Source organism: Hemiscyllium ocellatum, assembly GCF_020745735.1.
Source record: "Hemiscyllium ocellatum isolate sHemOce1 chromosome 27 unlocalized genomic scaffold, sHemOce1.pat.X.cur. SUPER_27_unloc_13, whole genome shotgun sequence".
In the NCBI taxonomy this organism is placed as follows: Eukaryota; Metazoa; Chordata; class Chondrichthyes; order Orectolobiformes; family Hemiscylliidae; genus Hemiscyllium; species Hemiscyllium ocellatum.
This window is the reverse complement of record NW_026867480.1, coordinates 24,688-47,204: the sequence shown is the minus strand read 5'-3', so window position 1 is coordinate 47,204 and position 22,517 is coordinate 24,688. Positions and strand designations below refer to the sequence as shown.

The 22,517-nt window shown below is 46.4% G+C and overlaps 1 protein-coding gene and 1 non-coding gene across 2 annotated transcripts in view; both read left to right on the top strand.

Annotated features, from left to right (window-relative positions):
* LOC132807298 (zinc finger protein 239-like) overlaps positions 1-18,882 on the top strand; it is a 249,287-nt gene extending 230,405 nt beyond the window's left edge. Inside the window, exon 4 of the mRNA XM_060821562.1 lies at positions 18,860-18,882. The gene's annotated coding sequence lies outside the window, so the exon portion shown is untranslated. The remainder of the gene's footprint in view (positions 1-18,859) is intronic.
* On the top strand, positions 15,002-15,075 carry trnan-guu (transfer RNA asparagine (anticodon GUU)). Its single transcript has one exon. It is a non-coding gene; the product is annotated as a tRNA-Asn (tRNA).
* Positions 18,883-22,517: the final 3,635 nt, after the last annotated feature.

The window sequence follows — 22,517 nt, the reverse complement described above, 5'->3', positions numbered from 1 at the left end:
AACCTTTCATCCCAACTCTCTGCCTTCTGTCAGACAGCCAATCCTCAATCCATACCAGTAGCTCACCTCGCACACTATGGGCCCTCACCTTACTCAGCAGCCTCCCGTGTGGCACCTTATCAAATCCCTTTCGGAAGTCTAGATAGACCACATCTACTGGTTTTCCCTGGTCTAACCTACTTGTCACCTCTTCAAAGAATTCCAACAGGTTTGTCAGGCACGACCTCTCCTTATTAAATCCATGTTGACTTTTTCTAATCCAACCCTGCTCTTCCAAGAATTTAGAAACGTTATCCTTAATGATGGATTCTAGATTTGTAAGGATGTATTCAGGGTTGGAGGATTTGAGCTATAGGGAGAAGCTGAACAGGCTGGGGCATGGGTAGGGCAAATAGACAACTTTTTTTCCGTGGGACGGGGGAGTCCACGGGTTTAAGGAGGAGAAGGGAAAGATATGGAAGGGACCAAAGGGGCAACCTTTTCACGCAGAGGGTGATGCATGTACGGCATGATTTACTCAAGTGACGGAGCATTTAAAATGCATCTGGATGTGTATATGAAGAGGAAGGGTTTAATGGAGATATGGGTCAAGTGCTGGCAAATGGGATTAGATTAGTTTAGGATATCTGAGCTGCATGGACGAGTTGGCCAAAGAGTCTGTTTCGGTGCTGTATATCTTTACGTCTCTGTGACGAGTTGGATTGAAGAGTCTGTTTCCGTGCTGTATATCTGTGTGACTCCGTGAGACTCCGTGGAATTCTCTGCCCAAGGGAGCAGTTGAAACAGCTTCATGAATTATATTCAAGACACAGTTGGCTGGGTCTTTGCATGGTAGGCGAATTAAGGGTAGTCAGGATAGTACAGGTTGGACAAGCTGAGACGATGGATAAATCAGCCGTGATCTTAATGAATTGTGGAGCAGACTCGACCGGCCAAATGGCCGTCTCCTCCTTCTATTACTATGAATCTATAACCCTGTATTTTCCATGGCACAGGGGTTTTCGAACCTAAAATTAAACCCCTTGCTTTGCTTGAAATTAAACCGCATTGACTTGGAGGAAAGTGGGAGTTTGCAAAGTCTCTTCCCCTCCACACGTGCCTCAACTGCAGGGCAGCTGTCTGGCACGCCCTCCATTGTTGATGTCACAACGCCGATGCAGCCCTGTCAGCTTCAGAGTGAAACTTCCTCCCTCTGGGCAATATCTGGGAGCAAAGCAATATTTCCCCCTTGCCATTCCCCATCCTCCGGGAGCGACGTTGGGGGCGGGGGGGGGGGGGGGGTGAGTGTAGGAGAGGATGGATCAAACACTGTTCACTTTTAGGAGCTGGAGTGAATCCAGGTAAGAAGCAGTTTCTCCAAAGGTGTTCAAATACTCTTTTTCTCTTAAAGCTATTTTCCTTGTGTAATCCCTCAGTTTGGCACATTTATAGTTTGCACCCGAGAAAAGGATTGCTTCTTTCCTCATGTTCACAATTAAAAGGGTAGTTTCTCATGGAACTGAGCAGCATTTAATGGATTGGCACATTGATGGAAAAAGGCAGACGCATGTTGCTTCATATGGTGTATGTCTGATATTGTTGCCTGTTGTAAAAGTTTTTTTTAATTGTTCTTCACCTTCTGAGGTAGTAATAGAGTTACGTCCTGTATTTTTTATTATCATTTTTCATTTAATCCGACAGTCATTCAACAACTTTACTGGCTTTCATTTCTCAAGCGGCCCTGACGTTTCATTTTCTTATCTTTGATTTAGTTCCATTTCCAACATTTTTGTCGGCAGCTTGTTCCAGGTCATTGTCACCTATCTGAAGTTTTCCTGCGTACACACTTAAGGCAATCTGGCTGCATGAGAGCTTTCAGTTTTCTGTGTCCTGGATAATATGTGATCAGCAGGCATCTGGCAATCTATTGGAATTGCCAGCTGTTATGTTCATTTAGTTGTACTGACAGTGTTCACTTATTTTGTGATTTCTTTTTGCAGGAAGATGTGTAGAAAGAAATCTGAAAGCAAATGATACATCACCTCCTGACAGAGCCACTTGATTCATTGGGACTTAAATATCAGCAGCCGCTTAAATCCAGAGGGAATGTTTGCTTTTGTTTGCTTGAGAGATTCTGGATACTGGTGTGGCAGGAAGAATACTGGGACACCCGAGTGAGGGAGATTCAGTGCGCTGACTGTGAAAAGTGCTTCAAAGCAGTTACTCAGCTTGGGGAATTAAAATCTCACCGCTCACGGTAGGAAAGACTATGTACCCGTTCTATTTGTAATTTCAAACTTAGAGCAACACAAGGAAAGCTCCACCCAATGGAGAAACTGTGGAAATGTGGGAACTGTGGGAAAGGATTCCCTTCCCCATCCGTGCTGGAAACCCACAGACGCATTCATCCGGGGAGAGGCCATTCACCTGCTCAGTGTGGAGGAAGAGTTTCAGTCGGATCAGCCATCTGCAGACCACGAGTGGGCTCACAAGGGAGAGAAGCGATTCACGTGCCCCACGTGCAGGGGCGGGTTCACCCAGTCAGCTGCACTGCTGGCCCATCAGCGGATCCACACTGGAGAGAGGCCATCCACCTGCTGTAAGTGCCGGAAGGGCTTCACCTGCTCCTCCCACCTGCGGAGGCACCAATGAGTTCATGTGTCAGAGCGAAGGGGTTGAAGGAGCAGCCGAGTGCCGCTGTCAACCCAGCTCTGGGAAGGCACAAGTTCGAATCCTGCCGCGACAGATGGCCGATTGGAATTCGGTCAGTAATCTGGCTTCAGATTCTAAAGATGAAACCATTTTCGAAGGAAAGAAACCCATCAGATTCACTCTTGTGCTTTTTAGGGAAGGAATCTGCCGTTGCGGGAAAGGGTTCACTCAGTCGTTCCAGTTTTATGCTTCACCCGGCTGTACAAAGGATCCAGTTACAAAGGGATACCTCAGCTGACCAATAGTAAAGAAAGTGGGGCGGGAGGAGTGGGGAGAGTGTTGACCCTTTTTTTTAAAAAAAGGCTACTTTTTCTACATCTTTTTGTTGGGGAGATCTGAAGCTGTAACAAAATTGGGTCACAGGAGATGTTACCTGAACTTACCGCCAGGCTTAGGAAAGCTTAGAAAATCTTGAGTCAGACTGGTTCTATTTCCAAGTAGATAATCCTGTAAATGCAAATTCACCTTAAATGTGTGAGTGCATGCATGAGAGAGAGCGTGTGTGAATGCGCGTGCATGCTGGGTAAAGTGTGTGTGTGATGGAGTAGAAGCATCTGAGAAGGTGTGTGTGTGTGTGTAAGTGTGTGTGTGTGAGAGAGAGAGAGAGGGAGAGAGAGAGAGAGAGGGATATATTAGTGTGTGTCTGAGAGAAAGCATGTCTATCAGAGAGGGTCTGCACGAGCGTGTGAATATGTAAGAGTGTGTTCTTGTGAGTGTGTGTGTGAGAGAGAGAGAGAGAGAGAGAAAGAGAGAGAGAGAAAGAGAGCGTGTGACATGGGCCCAAAGTCGCGGTTGAGGCCATCCTCCTGGTTTCCGAACTTGGCTATCAGCCTTTGCTGGCCCACTAAAAATGATTAAGCAGTTACACAATACACATGGAAGAGGGCAGGGTGGAACTTGTCTTTCGATTTGCAGAAGGTGGGAGGTTCTGGCTGCTGGAAACTAGAGAAACACAAGCTGGAGGGACTTCGGTTCAGAGAGATGGAACTGGAAGCCAGGTTGCAGATACTTGGGGGAATCATAGAACCCCTATACTGTGGAAACAGGCCTTTGGCCCAACATGTTCAGACTGACCCTCCGAAGGGCATCACACCCAGACCTATCCAATAACACCCACAGCAAATCCCTGAATTTAGAATTCCCAATGCACTCTAACCTGCACATCTGTGAACCATAGGAGGAAAGCGGAGCACCCAGAGGAAACCCAAGCAGACACGGGCTGGGGTGGGGGTGGGGGTGGGTGAGGGAGTAGGAAAGTGCAAACTCCACGCACTCACCCTGGATCGAACCCAGGTCCCTGGCGCTCCAACGAATCCCCTCTCCAGCTCTCAACAATCAATTGGCCTCTTCCCAATCCTGGTGACACTCCAGTCAGTTTGAGGAATTGAATTTGCTTCCACAGAATTTGTATGGTGCAAGGCTCATTGCGTCTCAGCAGCTTCAAAGATCCACTGACGGGCTCGCCTACAGCGAGAACACTAGTTCACATTTCGCTAAAGAGTTCAAGTTCTCTCCACAATCAGAACCCTGAAGCAGTCTGTGTGTAATCACGGGCTTCTCGATGCACATTGATGTTTGACATCATTTCCTGCAGACAAACATTTCCCCTCCTGGATTCAAACACTGCTGATATTCAGGCCCTGAGTAAATTTCTTGTGCATGCCTGAACAGAAAATCCTCCTTTGCTAATATCTTGAGAAAACAGATCACTGCTGTCAGTGCAGGATAGAAAACAGGATGAGAGAATTCTGGTTTATATGGAACAGGCTTCTCTATCTTCAAACAAAAATCTCTGTCGCCCAATTCCTCCACCTTTCAATGGTCTCCAACCCGTCCTCCTGTTTTCTCCTGAAAGGGCTGACTCATGGTTCAGTTTCAAGCTACATCTTGCCATCCCTAGTGTGCAGAGAAGGGGATGCTGGAAGTGGGTGGGATGCTTTCACCACCTCCTGATTCAATCGGGACCCAATCATGCCCTCATTCTGTCAATTCTCTCTTGCTATCCCTAGCTTCGCGGCTCTTTTTTCTCTCTCACACACACACACGCCATGCTCTTCACCTCCGTCCATTCTGTCTCCACACCCTCTGCCCCTGTCCAATCTCTCATCCACCTGCTGTTCCCATCCAATCCTCTTCTCTCTCTCCACACTCTATGCCTCCCGCCATCCAGTCCCTCTACTCACACTCTCTACCCTCTCTCCATTCTCTTTTCCAACCCTCTGCTCTCTATCAATTCCCTCTCTCTCCCCACACTCTCCTGTCATTCATTGTTGTTCTCTTTTTCCCCAACCAGACACACCCGCACATTTTCTCTCCCCACACTCTGCAACCCCCCAATCTCTCTCGTTTCACACTCTACACCCCCCATTCTCTCTCGGACAAACCCTCTGCCCCCCGCCCTGTGCACCGCCAGGCTTTCTTTACCCCCAATGCTTTGTCCCCATGTCCATTTTCTCTCTCTTTCTTCCTCCCATTCTCTGTCTCTTTCATCCTCCCAGCCTCTGTCGCCCGTCCAGTTTCTCTACCCACACCCCACTCCCACCCTTTCTCGTGCCTCGAGCCCTCGTTGATCACTGTATCAAGCCCTTCTCAGGATAGAGAGAGAATGGATGGTGTTGACTCTACCTGAAAGATAAGGCGTGGGGGGCGGGGGGAGTGGAGAGAAATGGCTGATCTTTAACATTGAGAATACCTAAAATGATTTGTTCAGAGACATTGGTAAAGTCTGAAAGCATATTCAATTGTTTAAAAAAAAAGCTGCAGACATCTTTCTGAAACTTGCATTGAAGTCTGTGCAGTTCGGTCACAATTGAGGACAGGCTGTAAACGTGGAATGACCTATTCCTAGTCTTGTGAAATTGGTTCAGGTCATGTAGAAATAGAGTCATAGAGATGCAGAGTACATAAACAAACCTTCCAATGCACACAAACCACGTATTCTAAATTAATCTTATGATCCATTTGCCACCATTTGGCCCATATCTCTCTCTCAACCCTTCCTATTCATATACCCATCCAGATGCCTTTTAAATTTTGTAATTGTTCCAGCTTAGACCATTGTCTCTGGCAGCTCATTCCATACATATACTTCACTCTGCGTGAAAAACTGACCAGTTCGGTCCCTTTTAAACCTCTTCCCTCTCGGCCTAAACCTATGACCCTGTAGTTTTGGATTTCCTCGATCCTGGGAAAAGACATGCAAAGGTTGAGCAGCCAGACAACATGCAAAAGGAATAAACTGTTGAGTCCCAGGGAAACAAAAAATTGTTTTCTCCTATCGGCATTTGTACACTGTAAATGTTGTCAGTTATATCAGCATCTCCACCGGGCATACTGCACGTGCTTCTCCGTGTCAGCAAGCACTGCGCATGTACGCCGGTGTCAGCAAAATACTGCGCATGCTCTTCACTATCGACGGAAACAGCGCACGACATTCTTCTGATGGACCAATAGGAAGCACTGGAAGACTGAATAGTACGTGGTCCTCCTGCTTTTGAGGACTCCCCTCCCCCGGACCTCCCCTCCCCACCCCCCACCCCCCACTTTGTCTGAATATGGAAGTTGGACCATGAGCTTGTGAAGTTGGTGTTGCTGCTCCTCTCTCTGAATGAAGATTGAACTTCAACCCAGACTGCAACTTCTTTTGTCTGTCCAACATCTGTGATACAACACGCTCTTTTCTCACTTCCTTTTCCATTTTATTTTTTCACTCTGGAGTTCAGTTCTTAACTTGCAGCAAAGTTGGTTTAGGTATGTGTCATAACAGGCAAACACATGGCAAATGCAGTAACACATTGTGAAGTTATAGCCTTTCCTGTAAAAAATAACAGAAAGGAGATCCGTTGTTTAAATGGTTGTATATTGGGTTGTGGAGCAAATGAAGGCCGCAGATGCTGGAGATCAGAGTCGAAATTTTGGCGCTGGAAAAGCACAGCAGGGCAGGCAACATTCGAGGTGCAGGACAGTCAACGTTTTTGGCAAAAGCCATTCATCGGGAATGATGTGTGGATGCACAAAGGTGCCTCGGTTACCTTCTACTCAGGCTTTCTACACCAGTCAACGCTGTTGTCAGAGAGGTGCAGCCAACAATGAGCAATGCAAGTGGTATGTTAGCAAGAGGAATTGAGTTCAGAACTGGGGATGTCTTTCTGCAGTTAGGGAGACATTGAATATAATCAAAGCTGAGTTCATCTGACCTTTGAATCTCAAAAATAGTAATGGGGGAAGGCAAGATATTTTGTTTTCATAAATATTTTATGAGAAACTTTTTCAGATCTTTCACAAAACATCTATTGACAAAAAAGAACAATACCAAAATACAGAAAGATAGATGCAGTGCAACAATGTCATATCACAATACTATTAATAATGAACTACCTACCTTTCTACTAGAACAAACTTAGCTTTAACTAAACTGCAATCAAATTAAATAAAAACGAAATTGAACTGAATTCAAATTAATTCAAATTACATCACATTACTTTATTCTATTTTACTCACTACACCTCCACTGAGACTCCCAAGCCTGGGAGCACCAGTTATTGTACCCATATTCTTTTTCCCCAGCCTCCCATTCCCAGGGTCCAATGGGCGCCCAGACTGATTCCCATGGTTATACCATGGTCCTAACTAATATTGCTGATAAGTCTGCATCAATATAATTAAGAAAGGCTGCCACGTCTTGTAAAACTGCACTGTTTTGTGGTGCACCATATTTGTGAGGTAATCTTGGGGGAGATGCTCCAACACCAGCCTACGCCACCCCATAAGAACTGGGGGGTTTTCCAACGTCCAATTCATTAAAATGTTCTTCCTTGCACAGTGGGTAAGAATGTTACACAGCCTGTGCCCGTGTTCCCCCTGAGTGGGCAAATATTGAAACCTCAGAATTAGGAATACCGGATCCATTTTAACTTCAGTCCCCAGGATGTCCTTCAGCTCCCTTATGATAGCACTCCAGTATATCTGGATCTTACAACATGACCAATAGCAGTGTGTGAGAGTGCCTATACTAATTTTACATTTGGGAGACCCTCGTGATGCACCTCTCTTGAACTTAGCTGGCCTCTCTGGCGCCAAATTAGCCCTGTGTAAATTCTTCAATTGCATGGCCTGTGCTTTGTTACATATTGACATTTTTCCTTATATTTTCCCATATATCTTCCCATACTTCCAATGGTATATCCTCTCCTAGCTCCTGATTCCACGTCCCACAGATTCCCTCCATGTCACCTCAGTCATGTCCTTTCTGTAAATGATACAAAGTACTAACTGAAAGAGCGCCCGTACACTAGAGTACTCTTTTCTTCACGTCTGACCTGTAAAGCTGAGCCAGGAGTGTGGTCTTCCTCTGTATATAATCCCTTGTCTGAAAGTACGGATAAGGTTCCAATTAGACAATCTTTATTTCTGCCTTAGTTGGCTAAATGACATCAAGAACTCCCCCTCGAATAAATCTCCCAGACAGGAGATTCCCTTATTCTCTCATGTCTTAAAGCCGGAGTCCATTGCCCCAGGTTTAAATCCTTAGGCTCCCACCAATGCGGTAAACGGCGAGGTCTTAGGCCAATTATCCTCGTCTTGTCTCATTATCCTCCAGGCTTTCACTGTATTTAAAATGATTGAACTCTTACGCTGCTCAGTTATGGATTTCATCTTATCCATGAATAATAGATTAACTGAAGGGACATCTCGAATGCGAGGCTTCAACGTCAAGTCAAATCCCCAGTGCCTAGTCACCCACACATGCTGACAAATCAGGTCCGGAAGGTGCACCCTCCCTCACCCTGCGAGAGCTGCAATTTGGTAAATTTAATTAGGGGGCGCCTGCAACACCAAATAAAATAACCTCGCCAACCATTGAGTCTCAGTAATGCTCATCTGGGAAGCAACAACGGAAGCATTCTCAGGGTTCCAACAGGCGAGGAAGAACATTAATTTTAATCAGGGCTAGTTGGCCTAACCATGATAACGGTAATCCCTCCCACCGCCGCAAATCCTGCTTTATCCCCCACAGTAATTGTACATGTTAGCTTTATACAGCTGGTGGAAGGCAAGGGTAATAAACATTCCCAAATACAAAAAAAAACATTTTGACGACCATCTAAACAGGAACTGCATTGCATCCTTCAGATCAGGCCCCACCCCAATTCCCCATCCCCTCCCCCCACCCTCCCCCACCCCCCACTGGCATGGCTTCCTATTTTGTAAAGTTGATCCTGTAGCCCGAAAAACAGCCAAATAAATAATTAATGAATCAATGGAGGAACTGACTCCTCCAGATTGACCAAGAACAAAAGGTCATCATCAGCATATTGGGTGATCTTATGCTTCCCCCATTCCCCACTCCTGGCGCCACTATTTCAGGATCCCTCCTGATAGCCTCAGCTAATGGCTGAATTGCCAAGGTAAATAGCAGCGGTGGAAGGGGACACCCCTGTTGACTACCTTTCCCAATATTACAGTTATCTGACTTAGTGCCGTTTGTGAGGACTGCTGCCTGAGGATCATTATACAACACTGCCACACATCTAGCAAAGGATCCTCCCAGACCAAAACGCTCTTGGACCCCAACAGGTACGGCCATTCTCTCCCGTCAAACGCCTTTTCTGCGTCTAGGGAGGCGACCAAACCCGGGAGCAATCTTTGCTGGCATACCTGCGCTATGTTCAGTACCCGCTTGATATTGCTGGAGGAGCTACGGCCTTTGACAAAACCCGTCAGATCATCTTCTATACTGTAGGGCAACACATTTTCCAACCTCAGGGCCAGCATCTCAGATAGAATTTTATCATGTGCATTCAACAGTGAAATGAGTCTCTATGAAGCACATTCTTCAGGCTTTTTCTCCTTCTTTAAAATGAGTGAGATATTAGCCTCCCTAAGAGAGGGCGGAAGACAATCCCGTGTATCCATCCCCAGAGGTGGCTCCACGAACACATGTATGAATTCCTTATCGAACTCACTTGGGAATTCATCTGACCCCGGTGCTTTGCCAACCGTGGGATGCTTTATTGCTTCCTGCACCTCCTGTATCATCATAGGCCCATTCAACAGGGAAACCTGTTCGGTGTTTATACTGGGGAGGTGCAGGTTCTCAAAAAAGGACTGCATCCTCGCTACACCGTGTTCATCTCCCTCCGACCGATATAACTCTGCAAAGTATTCCCTAAATCTAACATTGACTTTCTTCAATTCACGGGTAACTGTACCAGCCTTCTCTCTCATTAACATAATAGATTGGGAAGCACTTTTCTTTCTAGGCAGATATCTAGCTGGCTTATCTGCAAATTAAAACAATCTTTGTTCAGCAAGGGAGACCTCTTTTTTGCCACCTGTGTGTGCAATGAATCGAGAGCAGCCCGGGGAGCTGCAGCTTGACCAGTGAAGGCCTATTATCATATGCTTCCTCAGCTTTCTGCAGCTGGGTCTCCATCATCTGTTGTTGCTCTTTCCTCTGCATCCTTCTAGTCGTTAAATACGAAATAACCATACCTCATAAATATTTCTTAGTGGCCTCCCACAGTATTACTGGCCTTACTTGAGTTGATATCCCAGAAGGCCCTGAACTCTCTTGTGATGTACTTAATGAATTTGCTATCCCTTAATAGGAATGGGTCTGTGCGCCAGTGCCATCCATTCCACCATCCTTGATTTTACCATCTAAATACATTGCACATGGCCCCGGACAGCTATATTCCCAATTTTACAAGCCAATGTTCTATCCAAACAATCAAATGGCATAAAAAAATGTCAGTTCACGTGTGGCACTTATGTGGGTTGGAATAGAAAATAAAGTCTCTTCCATTAGGGTGGAGGTGCCTCCACACATCCACTAATCCCAACTCCTCACACTGGGGCAACACAGTGGCTCAGTAGTTAGCACTGCTGCCTCTAAGCAGGTTCGATTCCAGCCTCGGGTAACTGTCTCTGTGGAGTTTGCACATTCTCTCGTGTCTGCGTGGGTTTCCTCCAGGTGCTCTAGTTTCCTCCCACTGTCCAATGATGAATTGGCCATGCTAAATTGCCCGTAGTGTTAGGTGCATTTGTCAGAGGGAGATGGGTCTGGGGGGGTTACTCTTCAGTGGGTCGGTGTGGACTTGTTGAGCCGAAGGGACTCTTTCCACACTTTAGGGCATCTAATCAAATTAATTATGTCCATCAACTGCTTAGATTGTGCAATCGTACGTGCCAGGGCCCTGCACCTATTATAAATTTAAGAGGATGCACTCGGCGACGCCATACTCTTCTCCATGTATAAGAACTGTAAGAATGACGAACCATCCATGTTCGTCCTTAATTTGCTCAATTACCTGGAAAGGGAGTTTCCTTCTTCCCAGTATAGCCACTCCTCTACTCTTGGAGCTAAAGGAGGAGAAGAATACCATATCATAACTCCCCCCACCCACCCACGTTGCCCACAGGGGGCAATCCTCCGAGTCCCTGCTGCCATCCTGGCTCCTTCCAGCTGAGGCTGTGCTCTTGTCCCAGGCTATTCACAAATGAAAAAAAAAATGTTATTTACATTATGAGAGTTAACAACGGATGCCCATTTCACTCCTCCCCCAAACCTCTTCTCCATCCATCTTAACTGCAGGTGTAGCCACCCCCAATCCTAAAACAAAAGTCCTCGCAAAATGCACAACTGACTGTTATACTAAATAATTCCGATTTTACATCAAGGCAGTACGGAGAAGCCGATAACCACGCAAAAAAAAAAAATACGGAGACAGAGGAGAAAAGAAGGAGCAAAAGGAAATGTACCATTGTCCGTGTCGATGACCCCATCCCGAACCGAGTCCTTCAATTCAGACAATTCACAAACTCCTTCGCCTTTTCTGCTGAACCAAAATTATATACCGTCCCTCCATGAGTGACACGCAACACGGCCAGGGACCTCAAGGAATATTGAATGTTCAGATCTCTTAACTTCATCAAATGCCCTTCTCTTCTTAATCCGGGCTCCTGAGAAGTCCTGAAGCGACATTATTCTTGAGCCTTTGTGCATTAAAGGCTCTGGATCTCTTCCCAGTCTTCTTGCTGTTTCAATCACGAACTGTTATCCCTTAACAATGCAGGAGTCGCACTAGGACCGTGCGGGGGCGTGGGTCCGGCCCTGACCTGCACATTGTGATCCGGTGGGCATGCTCCACACTCAACAGGCCGGACTCCAACTCCCAGCCCAGGTCTTCGTCTTCCTCGCGTTCCAAAAGACCCACGAAGTTAAAGCTTTTTCTTCTACTTTTGTTTTCCAGGTCGTCCACTTGCTCCTGAAGGACCCGCACCTGGTCTTCCAGCGTTCGGACCCTTCCTCCTGAGACGTCCGCCACGGTCTCCGATGCCACGGTCCTCTCCTCCGCTGCCTATTCTCTTCGGACCAACATTTGAATTTCCTGCTCATGCTTTTTCCAGCGTGGCAGGTAGTGGTTCCACCGCTGCTTCAATCTTTTCCCAGAGGTTGCGAAACTCCGAGAGTAACTGCTGCTGCCCCCATTGAATCCAAAGCAGCCGCCCTGGGAGATTGAGCAATGGCTCCAGGCATCCCCGATGCAGTAGGAGTGTGCCCTGCCTGCTGCACTCCTTTCGGCCCCGTTCCTTCATTTGCTTTCATCCTGGTCTCAAAGCTGACTAACCACAATTTCAGCAGCTCCAGGTGTTCAGTAAGTTTATGTCAGCAATTGTTTCTTCTAGGGGTGTTTAATGAGGGGTTAAAGTGCCAGGCGGTATGGCACAGAGCCCAGCACACCAAACCACTCAGGGCGCCACCATCTTGGATCTTCAAGAAAGTGGTTTTAACACCAGTACAGAACAGCTACAGGGTCATAGAGCACTCAAACTAAATCAGTCCGTCTGCTACTGATTGACTCATAATCCCTCCAAACCTTTCCTATTCATGTACTTATCCAAACATTGTAACTGTACATGCATGCACCACTTCCTTTAGACATTCATTCCACACACAGACCACTTTCTTTTAAAGAAAATGTGCTCCTCATCTCTTTTTAAAATATTTGTCCTCCCGCCTTCAAAATTTACTCCCTAATCTTGAAAACCCTACCCTAGGGAATGGACCTGCTGTTCACCTCATCTATACCCTTCATGATTGTATAATCCTCTATAAGGTCACCTCTCAACCTCTTATACTCCAGTGAAAGAAATCCCAGTCTATTCACATCGATGTAGATGTATTCATATTCAGTTAAGATCTGTTCAATATTGGTGTAGGCTCGAAAGACTAAATGGCCTACTCCTCCTCCCAATTCTCACAGTATGTGTCCAGGGCAGCAAGAGACCATCAGGCAGAGTAGCAGAAATTAGGCCATTCAGCCGGTCAGGTCTGCTCCACTATTCAATGATGAGTTTCTGAACCCCATTCTCCCAGTTTCTCCCAGTAACCCTCGATCCCTTTGATACTCAAGAACCTATCTATCTCAGTGTTAAATATACTCAATGACCTGGCCTCCACAGCTCTCTGTGGTGATGAATTCCATAGATTCACCACTTTCTGGCTGAAGAAGTGTGTCCTTATCTACATTCTAAAAGCCCTCACCTTTGCTCTAAGCCTTTGGGTCCGAGACTATTCTATCAATGGAAACATCTTCTCAACACCCCACTCTATCCGGGCCATTCAAGAATCTGTATGTTTCAATTAGATCCCCTCACTGAGTGTGGGCCTGTTGATCAGAATGAACCAGACCCTTCAGGATGAGATACAGCAGGGATTAGGTTCAGCAAAGTGAGAATGGTGGGGGGGAGAGTGTGTGGGATGGAGATTTTCAGCTTTTAGGGGATGAGACAGGAAACGAAGTTCAGTATAATAGAATTCAGTATAAATTGGGCAGCACGGTTGCTCAGTGATTAGCACTGCTGCCTCACAGTGCCAGGATTCAATTCCCACTTCAGGTCTGTGTGGAGTTTGCACATTCTCACCGTGTCTGCGTGGGTTTCCTCCGGGTGCTCCAGTTTCCTCCCACAGTCACAAAGATGTGCATGTCAGGTGAATTGGTCATGCTAAATTGCCCGTAGTGTTAGGTGCATTCGTCAGAGGGAGATGGGTTGGGTGGGTTGCTCTTCAAAGGGTCAGTATGGACTTGTTGGGCCGAAGGGCCTGTTTCCACACTGTGTTGCTGAACAAAGAGACTCTGGAGTGCAGGTTCATTGTTCCTTGAAAGTGGAGCTGTGGGTAGACAGGATAATGAAGAAGGGGTTTGGTATGCTTTCCTTTATTGGTCAGGACATTGATTACAGGAGTTGTGGGTGGGGGTCATGTTATGGCTGTATAGGGCATTGGTTTGGCGACTTTTGGAATACTGCATTCGGTTCTGGTCTTCCTGCTATAGGAACGAGGTTGTGAAACGTGACAGGGTTTGGAGAACACTGACAAGATTTTGCCAGAGTTGGAGGATTTGAGCTATATGGAGAGGCTGAATAAGTTGGTCCTGTCTTCCCTGGACCATGGGAGGCTGAGGGGTGACCTTGTAGAAGTTTATAAGGGGAATGGTAGGGTGAATAGCCAAGACTTTTCCAAGCGTAGGGGAGTCCAAAACAAGAGGGCATAGGTTAGTGGTGAGAGTAGAACGATTAAGGCTTTATTAAGGATAAGTAAAACTGAGAGACGAAAATTGTAATTCTAGGCGGGGGAAGTCTGAATTAAGAATTCACTAATAGCCTCCCCTAAGCGATGGCGCAGCGTCCAGCCTCTCCTGTCTCTGTGGCGCAATGGGTCAGCGCATTCGGCTATTAATTGAAAGGTTGGCAGTTCGGACCCACCCAGGGACGTCGTGTCTGTTGCTCTACCTCGGCTTCGACGCTGTGTGCTTTTAATGGGGCAACAACGGAATTTCCTCATCTCTGGAAATGAAGCATGGCCTACACTTGGGAAGAGTTTTGGGCAAAATAATGTCAGTTAGGAAATGGAAAAATGTTCATGAAGCAAAACAGAAATCCCAGTCTCCAGCTTTGTGAACCTTTGGAAACTCTTTGAGAAGCGGATTTAGATGAGACTGAAAGATGAACCGTCAGACTGAGCTGAGACAGTCCAGACACCGTCCCCTTGTTGAAGAGGCCGGCAGATTGACTCTGATGTTCTCGGGACATGAACTGATCTGAGACATTGAAAGAATTGTCGTTCGTGCACATCAGGAATTCAAACCCCTTCTCGCCTCCCCAGTGTCTCCACAATGAATGTCCCAGGCTTTATTAAGGATAAGTAAAACTGAGAGACGACAATTGTAATTCTAGGCGGGGAAGTCTGAATTAAGAATTCACTAATAGCCTCCCCTAAGCGATGGCGCACCACCCAGCGTCGCCTGTCTCTGTGGCGCAATGGGTCAGCGTGTTCGGCTGTTAACCGAAAGGTTGGTGGTTCGAACCCACCCAGGGGCATTGTGTTTGTTGCTCTACCTCGGCTTCGACGCTGCGTGCTTTTAATGGGGCCAGGAAAATGTTCGAGTAAAATGGAAACCTTCTCCTCAAAGGGGTTTCTGAATTGAATTAATGTCTGATGTAAGGGACTGCAGATGCTGAGAAGCAGAGAGAAATAAGATCAACTCGGCCGGTTTGACAGGACCTGTCGAAGAAAACGGAATTCTGAAACGCTGTGTCTGATTCTCTTTCGATAGATGTTGCCTGTTCTTCTCCGTTCCTCCTGCAATTTCTAGATTTGTTTTTAACTGAAAGTTCATTTCATATTTTTGGATGAAACAGCTAGACTCGCCGTGTGCAGCTATTTGACCCTTTCGAATCACTGTGAAGTGAATGGATTCAAACAAACTCTGCGATGATTCACTCTTTCTCAGCTCCCCAGGCAGACAGATCTGGGAAGTGAAGCTGGATTCGTGGGCTGAGTGGTTAATGCGATGGACTTGAGATCCATTGCGGTTTCCCCACGCAGGTGTGAACCCTGCCGACCACAAAATGAAAAATGTCGTCGAAAAGAAAGGGAGCTTGTTTCCCGGATTCTTCTTTAAGATTCAAATCAGTGGAGGGTAAAAATATTTCACTCACATTGGGAGTGGTAGGAATCTGCAACACACTGCCTGTTCGGGTGGAACAAGCAGATACCCGTAGAGCTTCTTTTGAGGCTATGAGCCAAGTGTTTGGAAATGAGACTAGAACAGTGAGGGGCTGGAAATCGTGATCGAAATGAAGCAGGCACCTGAGGACAAGGGTGTTTCCTTTGCCAGTGAAAGATACTGCTTCACAAAGTTGGGACTGTGGAAGGGAAGCAGTGACGGTGATGATCTTTGGTTGTTGACCTTGTGTGTGTTCCCATTGCTGCGCATGTCCATGTTAACGTCAGAACTCTGCCGCATGGTGGCGTTAGATACGCACAGGGCCAGGGCGCAATGAATGATGCATCTGACTCCACCTTCCTGTTTGAAATGCAGCTCACAGCTTCTTCACACACCCCAATTAATCTTTCTCATTGTCCTGAAGCCGGCATACGGTTTGAATTCCCGATCTGCGGGAATGAGTATCTATTCACTGTCTCCCGTCAATAAATGTCCCTGAGAACATAGGAGTCAAGTCACAGTGCTGTCAGATGAGGGGAAGCTGAAATAGCCCCACACGCTGCTCACGGGCACATTTTACTTGCCCCAACTCAACACCTCAACCATTGCGGCTCCTGGGAGTGGAAAGGAAACAATCACCAAAACTCAGTCTTAGCTTTGTGAATCTTCAGAAAATAAGCAAACGTTCATCCCTTCGGATTTTCTATCCTGGGCTGACAGGGATGGGTTTTGTCACTGTTTTGTAGGACATTGCAAGTGGCAGTTTTGCAGAAAAGCACTACAATGCAATCTGATTAATCAGGACCTGGATGTTTTCGGTCTTTGAATGTAAGTGTTGTGCTCCAGAACTTTGTTGTTCACAGTTTATATTACTTATCTTCCCAGTCCCCTGCATCACTTGTCGAAAATGTTTAATTTGCGTCTTGTAATCCTTTTACTGTCTGCTAATGAGAATAGCGTTTCCGTGTTTTTCCTAAATTATCTTGATCTTGCATATCTCAAGCCTCAAGCTAATTTCACGAGAAACCTTCTCCGGTTCAAAAGCCAACTGTTAATGATAGCTCTGTTTCTTTGTCAGGTATCCAATTTCAGATCGATGTTGTTAATGTCCCTTTTATTCCTTCAGATCCAGGTTTCGCTCACAGGGCATGAACAGAACTGTCACCAAATACATTTACCAATCTACCTTCATCCTTTTGATTGAATTAGCATCATCGACACTTCTCATCAAAATAACTCGAGAGACTTTCATCACCATTTTCTGTGAACTGTTCTACATTAGCTTTGCTGAATGAACCCCAAATTTCTTGAAGTGGCTCCTTATTTTCGGCTCTGATTATTCATCTCTCTACGCATGGAAATGGATCCTTCCCACCCCCTGTGTCGCTCATCAATGTGTGTAGTTCAATTGGATCTCCCATCATCCTCCTCTGTCCTGATCAAATCCAGGGGAACAGGATACGTTGGGGCTATGGTGCGGACAGGACAAGTCCAGTACTCACCTTTCCTGTTAGAGCAATTCCATGAGAAATTTTAGACCACAACTTTGGGTGTGTAGTTGTGGCCGAACACTTGAAGTGCTGGCGTAGAGATCGTTTGGGGCTCCCCCAACCAGGGTGGAAACCTGCTGACTATGCTTTCTTCGCTGGCGATTTTAAATGACTTCCTGTTGGTTGCATTATCACTCAAACTTCACAAAACCCATCTCAATAAAGTCACGTGTTCTCATGTCTGGGAATGTCACCAGACCAACTCACCTACCATATAGCTCTGCAGCTCCCCATGACTTACCCACCCTAAACTGCAGATTGTTGGACTGTGGGTACAAACCGCAGCACCCAGAGGTAAACCATGCACAAAGTCCACACAGACCGTCCCCAGAGGCTGGAATCAAACCCAGGTCCCTGGCGATGTGAGGCAGCAGCACTAACCACAGAGTCACTGTGCTGCCCATAGCTTTGGGGTTCTGCTTTGTCTTTGTAGCTTCTGACTGGCTGTCTCCTCCAGATATTGTTGGACCATGCCCACTGCAGCCTCCCTTTCCCACTTCTCCAGTCCTGAACACGTTGGTTCCTGAATCCTGGTGCCATCTGACCTCCTGCCAACTGTCTCTGTTCTATGCAATCTCTGTCACTATTCTGTCCCTTACCACCACCTTTCTCCCCCCCACCCCACTTTGTTCTTCCTCCCACCACCCAGCCAATTAGCTCCTCCCCACTGCAGCCCTCTCTGATCCCCTTTACCTGCATGATTCACACTCACACCTACCTGATCCTGTCCACTGACCCAATGAGAAGGCTCTGTCTGGAGATGAATGACCATTACCCGGAATAAAATGCTGATTAACTTTCCCCCTGATGTGTATGCAGTCTGGCTTCCAGCTCCAACTCTGAGCCGAAGGTCCTCCAGCATGTGTTTGCTCTCATCCAGAGCCTCTCATCTCCTGCAAAGCAAAAGACAAGTCCCACCCTGCACACTCCAATGCGTGTTGTGTAACTGCTCAATTGTTTTTAGTGGCCGAGCAGAGGCTGATAGCCAAGTTCGGAACCCATGAGGATGGTCTCAACAGGGGCCTTGGGTGACCTCATTACTTTATACACTCTCTCTCTCACACACACAGTCACACAGACCCTCTCATATACTCATGGTCTCTCAGACACACACATACAAACACACCCATGCACACACCTTCTCAGATGCTTATACTCCATCACACAGACAAACTTTACCAAGCATGCACATATGCAAACATATACACATGGGTCTATGGGGTGAATTTACATTTGCAGATACATTCGATGTGCACTTTCTGAGCAGAAATCGGCAGGTAGTCAATCCATGTATTATTTTATAAATTCCTACTTTGGTAATAGAACCAGTCTGATTCAAGATTCGGATACAGACACACTCAAACTTCACACCTTTCATACATTGTGAGAGCTGAGCTGTCACCTATTTTTATAAAACCTTAAGTCATCTAGAGACTGTGACTTAAAAAATGTTCTGGGATTTATACATTAATGAACCAGAACCTGCAACCCATTCTAAAAGATGAAAGACTTAACAGCAATCCAGGTTTTTTTCAATATATAATTTCTGTTCCATGACACTGTGATCTTTCACTATAAATTCTGTCATATGATCCTGCTCCACAGCTACCCGATGAAGGAGCAGCGCTCTGAAAGCTAGTGCGTCCAAATAAACCTATTGGACTATAACCTGGTGCTTTTTAACCTAACTATGATTTTTAATTTTATCCACCCCAGTCCAACACCGGCTCCTCCACATCGTTTTTAGTGAACACGGCCCACACCCTTTACTGCTGCCAATAAACTTTACAATGCTGATGAAATGGTGCAGTACCTGCACTCCTGAAAAGTTTATAATTTTTAACGATAGTAGCTACTCATTCACTGCTCCATCTGATACACGACATTGGAAACTTAGTGCAGGAGGCTGAAAGAAATGAGCAGCTTTAAAACAAAAACCATTTGGAGCTCAAAGCTTTTAGTGAGAGCCTGAGCCCGACGTTAAGTTCAGGTAACCTTTATTGTGACCCAACTTTGTTACAGATTCAGATTCCCCCCAGCAAAAAGGCATAGAAAAAGTAGGTTTTCTTAAAAAAACAGCTGAAGGTCAAAGCACACACTCTCTCCCCACCCAACACCACCACCACCAACCCCTCCAACCCCGTTGCTCCTTCAATCCTCCTGCGATGGCACGTGAACTCGCTGATGGCTCCGCAGGTTGAAGGAGAGGGTGAAATCCTTCCCACACTGAGAGCAGGTGAAGGGCTTCTCGCCCGTGTGGACCCACTGGTGGTTCAGCAGGTTGGAGGAATTGTTGAAAGCCTTCCCGCACACGGTGAAGGGGAACGGCCTCTCCCCTGTGTGGACCTGATGGGTCAGCAGGTTGGAGGAATTGCTGAAGGCCTTCCCGCACTGTGAGCAGCTGAAGGGCCTCTCCCCCGCCTGGACCCGCTTGCGGGTCAGCAAGGTGGTGGAATTGCTGAAGGCCTTGCTGCATTCGGGGCAGCTGAAGGGCCTCTCCCCGGTGTGGCTGCGCCGATAAGTCTCAAGGGCAGACGGGGCACGAAAGCCTTTCCCACAGTTACCACACTTCCATGGTTTCTCCACAGGGCAGGATTCCTCCGGTTTCTCCATGGCTGAAGCTTCAGCTGTACATACATGTGTACAGCCCCTCCCCGATGTGAATTCCTGTTTTCAGGCTGTATAGCTGTTACACGCTCCACGCTCAGTGCGCTGCAATAGTAGGGTCTCTCATCTCGTCCCACTGATGCTGAAAAAGTACTCAAACAAGAACCAAAAAGCTTGTTTCCTTCTCACAGAATCATAGTTGAAAATTGTTGCGGTCCTGATGGAGTGGATGACTGTCAGACATTGATGTCAAAGTGAGGACTGCAGTCGCTGGAGAGTCAGAGTCAAAAAGTGCAGCACTGGAAAAGCACAGCAGATCAGGCAGCATCCGAGGTGCAGGAGAGTCAATGTTTCTGGCATAACGCTTACACCTGTTCATTTTGAAACTTCTGTCTTCAGATCTTCACATATGCTGCAAAAAGAAATTATAAAATTCATCACTGTCAGTGCAGGGTAGAAATTCAGAACAAGCAATTCTACTTTCTGCAGAATATTTTTTTCTTATTCCACAAAACTGAAAACACCATCCCACTCTCTCCCGCTCTGTTCTCACTCCGCTCTAACTAATTCTTACGGGACAACCAACAAGGTGCCTTTGTCACTGTATGAGTTCAAAATTAATATGAAAGGAGTCTCTGATAAGCTGTTGGCACTGAGAAGATGACAAGGCACTGGGACTCGATGAAATGTATCCGAGGCTCTTGAAGAAAGGGACGACAGAAATTGTGGGAGCACTCGCCATAATTCAACAGTCTTCCATGGAATTGGAGGAAGTGACTGGAAATCTGCAAACATTGTAGCCTTGTTTAAGAAAGGTTGTAAAGATATACTCAGCAATTATAGGGCAGCCAGTTTAAATTTGGTGGAAAAGCAGAAATAGTTATTCTGGTCAAAATTAGTAGTCACATGGAGAAAGGTGGATTGATAAGGAAGAGTCAGCGTGGGATTGCTGAAGGGAACATTGCATTTAACTAACTTGTTGGTGTTTTTGGCAAAAGTTACAGGCTTGACGAGGATAATACTTCAGCTCTCCTCTTTGTTATCCATTCTGGCTGTCCTAGGGAGTCTGGTACTCCTATAGCCTTGACGTTATACTGAATTTGAGGGGATTAAAGCACCAAAGTGTGACTTCAAATTACTTGGCTACACGGGTGTCTCAGTTTTGTTATCGTATCTCTCCCATAAAGGCTGACAGGACAGGCTGTGAGCAGGAGTCTGCTGGGTACCACCTTCATTAATCAAAAGGGAAAGAGCTATTGATTCAGCACCTCAGTAAATCTTGAGGCAGTCTTGGCTCCTATGCACATGTTGCGATGCATGCAAGGAGATGTTTATATATTCCCTCCGTACTTAGAATTCATAAATTGAAGCCAGTGTACATTTTAAAAATATTCAAGATTAAAACTACAGAGGAGATCAATATTATACAACAATCCAACAACCCCGTCCCAAGACAACATGCGCCTGACCCTCACAAAGCTGGCGGCCAGTTGCCTGGGCAACCCGAAAGTTTCGCCGTGAAGTAAACACTGGGCCTGTGGGGCTTTTATTTGTGGCCTCAGGCCTCTCCCTAGGAGTTTGTAAATTCCCCAGCCTCCCTCCTCCCGCGGTTCCCAATCCTACCCTGTCTCACTGTCTCCTCTCCCCGAGGGCAGGAGCCAGGCCTTGGCGCTCGGACCTGGCGACCTCCCCGGGATGTTTCTGAAACCTGTTCCTGTGCTGAAGAAGGATTACCGGACCCGAAACATGTCCTCACATTTCTCTCAACCCGAGCGGCCGGACCTGCTCAGCTTTTCCAGCGGTTTCTGTTCTTGTTCCTTCAGCCGCTGGCTCCATTCCTCTCCCACACTCAGTGACACTGTCTTTGTCCCATTGCACATGCGCCAACTCAGAGAGCGGGAGTCCCACCTGGTGACGCCATCATCCGCCGAAGTGGCGCGGTTGGAAGAGTCCTCCAAGAATTCAGTGACAATGGGGCGGGGCGATCGTTTTCCCCTCTCCCAGCCTCTTGAAAGGTTGGTTTCTTTTAAGTTTGAACGTAGTTTTCTTTCAATTTTCAGAAATATTATTCCAGACCTCTGGAAGGCTGAAGCATTGAGAAACTTGCAAACATAAGCAAACGGATACGAATAAAATTCATAAAAATAGGTAAGGTAAATTACGAAATAAGCCCAGGCACAAAATATCAAAAAGAATAGCAAGTGCTTCTATTGGTATGCTGAAGGGAACAAAATCGCTGAAGTAAATGTTGGTCCCTTGGAAGGTGAAACCGCTGAGTTAATAGGGGAACACTGAAATAGCAGAGCTGCTAAATCAAAACTTTCCTCAGCTTTCACATTGGAGGACAGCAATACTATCCGTATTGGAACAGGCAAGTTAGAGGCTGTAGAAAGAATAGAACTTAAACAATCAACGTTGACATGTACACTATCAGGATTGAGGGCGGACAGGTCCCCTGAGCCTAATGGCCCACATTCTAATGTACTAAAGCAAGTGGCGGCAGAGATAGTGGATTCGTTAGTTACAATATTCCAAAATTCCTTGGACATAAGAAAGATTAATTGACTTTATTTAAGACTGAGATAGGTAGATTCTTGATTGTCAAGGTGATCAATGGTTACGGGGAGAAAGCGCCAGAAACGAGTTGACTTCACCC